This window comes from Suncus etruscus, chromosome 11, assembly GCF_024139225.1.
Source record: "Suncus etruscus isolate mSunEtr1 chromosome 11, mSunEtr1.pri.cur, whole genome shotgun sequence".
Lineage (NCBI taxonomy): Eukaryota > Metazoa > Chordata > Mammalia > Eulipotyphla > Soricidae > Suncus > Suncus etruscus.
Window position 1 is genome coordinate 86,988,328 of NC_064858.1, and position 2,652 is coordinate 86,990,979.

Here is a 2,652-nt window from a genome sequence, read left to right on the forward strand (position 1 = left end):
TTATATATAAAGAATGAATCACAGGGCTGGAACAATAGTACAGTGGGTAGGGCGCTTGCCTTGTACATGGCCAACAGGACTGGATTCCAGGGGTTATTCTTGGCTCTATGCTCAGAAATTGCTTCTGGCAGGTTCGGGCTCATATGGGATGCCGGGATTCGAACCACCGTTCTTCTGCATTCAAGACAAACGCCCTGCCTCCATGCAATCTCTCTGGCCCTGAATCCCTTTTCTTTTCTGTTTTGTTGTTGTTGTTGTTGTTGTTACACACTTGTTGCTTACCTTGCTTACATACTTATCTGAATTTTTCACTCTTTAATTGTGATACTTGGATGCTTCCATTGCAGTGTTTAAAGTTCAAACACCATTAGTTGTGGTTTTGAGATAAGCACTCATGTTTGTTATGATGTAGGGACCTCAAATGACAGAATTACAGGGTCATGTTTGCAAATGCAACCAGCCTCATGCTTGCCAAACCAGTACTTGTTCATTGACTTAACCCCACCCCCCAGGTTGTTTATATTTTTTAAAATAATATATTTATTTAAGCACCATGATTAAAAACATGTTTTTAGTTTAATTTCAGTTATAAAAAAAAAACAAACACCCCCTTTCAATAGTGCAACCTTCTCACCCTCTGTCTTCTCAAAGACAGGCATTCTATTTCTCTCACTCATTACCATTGTCGTGATAATGTTAGTGTAGTTATTTCTCTAACTGCATTCATTACTCTTTGTGGTAAGCTTCATATTATGGGCTGGTTCTTCCAGCCTTTATCTCTATTGTCTCTGGGTATTAATACAATAATGTATTTTATTTTTCTTTCTTTCTTTTGGGGGGTGTGGGGGCCACATCTGGCGGCGCTCAGGGATTACTCCTGGCTCTGCACTCAGAAATTGCCCCTGGCAGACACGGGGGACCATATGGGATGCTAGGATTTGAACCATCATTCGTCCTGGATTGGCTGCATGCAAGGCAAATGCTTTACCACTGTGCAATCTCTCTGGCCCCTGTCTTTTATTTTTCTTAAATCCCACAGATGAGTGAGACTATTCTGTGTCTAGCTCTCTCCCTCTGACTTATTTCACTCAGCATAATAGTTTCTATGTCCATCCATGTAAAGGAAAATTTCATCATTTTATTTTTCCTGATAGCTGCATAGTATTCCATTGCATATATGTACCACCGTTTCTTTAGCCACTCATCTATCTGTTGTCCAGCATCTGGATTGTTTGCCAGAGTCTGGCTATCATAAAATGTGCTTCAATGAATATAGGCAAACAGAAGGCATTTTTGTGTTGTGTTTTTGTGTTCCTTGGTTATATCCCTAGGAGTGGTATAGCTGGATCATATGGGACTTCAATTTCCAGCATTTTGAGGTATCTCCAAATTATTTTCCATAAGGGCTGGACTAGATGGCATTTCTACTAGCAGTGAATAAGAGTTCCTATCTCCCCACATCCCTGCCAGCATTGATTGTTCTTGTTCTTTGTAATGTGTGCCAATCTCTGTGGTGTAAGATGGTACCTCATTGTGCTTGCTTTGACAGCACATATACTAAAATTGGAATGATACAGAGAAGATTAGCATGGCCCCTGGGCAAGGATGACATGCAAATTTGTGAAGTGTTCCATATTTTAAAAAAAGATGGTATCTCATTTTTGTTTTAATTTGCTAATCCCTGATGATTAGTGATGTACAGCATTTTGTCATGTGTCTTTTAGCCATTTGTATTTCTTCTTTGAGGAAGTGTCTATTCATTTCTTCACTTTTTGATGGGGTTAGATTATTTTTTCTTGTTAGTACCTTGAATATCTTAGATATTAACCCCTTATCTGATGGGCATTGGGATAAGAATATAAAATGTACTTATCAGTGGCAATGTGGTGGAAACACTACATATCTTTGTGATAGCCTTCAGACTTATAAGTGTATTTTACAGATTTAAAGTCACACATTTATGTACAAAGTGGCCCTTTTTTCTCCATCAAACATATCACAATAATTAAGTTAGGATGATATGACTATAGCTCATCATGAGGAGCTTATTTATAAAGTATACTACTATAATATGATGCCTGTCTCCAAATGTGATTTTTTTTTTTTTTGGTTTTTGGGTCACACCTGGCGGTGCTCAGGGGTTACTCCTGGCTGTCTGCTCAGAAATAGCTCCTGGCAGGCACGGGAAACCATATGGGACACCGGGATTCGAACCAACCACCTTTGGTCCTGGATCGGCTGCTTGCAAGGCAAACGCCACTGTGCTATCTCTCCGGGCCCCAAATGTGATCTTGATGGCACTGCTATTTACATCCCTAGGACCACAGAAAATGCATGCTCTATAAACAATGCAACCAAGAGAGTGCAAGTACTGCAACTCAAGTGTAGGGACTCTGGGTCTGGGAGAACATAGAGTGATTAGGGTACATGTACTGGTCCCAGATTCACTCTCTGGCACCATTTGACCTCTGGAGTATTGCCAGATGTAACCCTTGAAACCTCTAAATAAGACAGTGTGTCCCTGGTGGTTCCCAATATGGCAGGGTCTGAGCAGCACCCCATCCTTTGATCCCACACAAACTACTAATCTTGTTGGCAGAGTATTCCTAGGAATAAACCAGGGATCCTTGAGCACCATTTGGAAGGACCTCC

At 40.7% G+C, this 2,652-nt stretch overlaps 1 non-coding gene across 1 annotated transcript; it reads left to right on the top strand.

Annotated features, from left to right (window-relative positions):
• The first annotated feature begins 1,533 nt into the window (after positions 1-1,533).
• LOC126023485 (U6 spliceosomal RNA) lies at positions 1,534-1,640 on the top strand. Its single transcript, XR_007500603.1, has one exon. It is a non-coding gene; the product is annotated as a U6 spliceosomal RNA (small nuclear RNA).
• Positions 1,641-2,652: the final 1,012 nt, after the last annotated feature.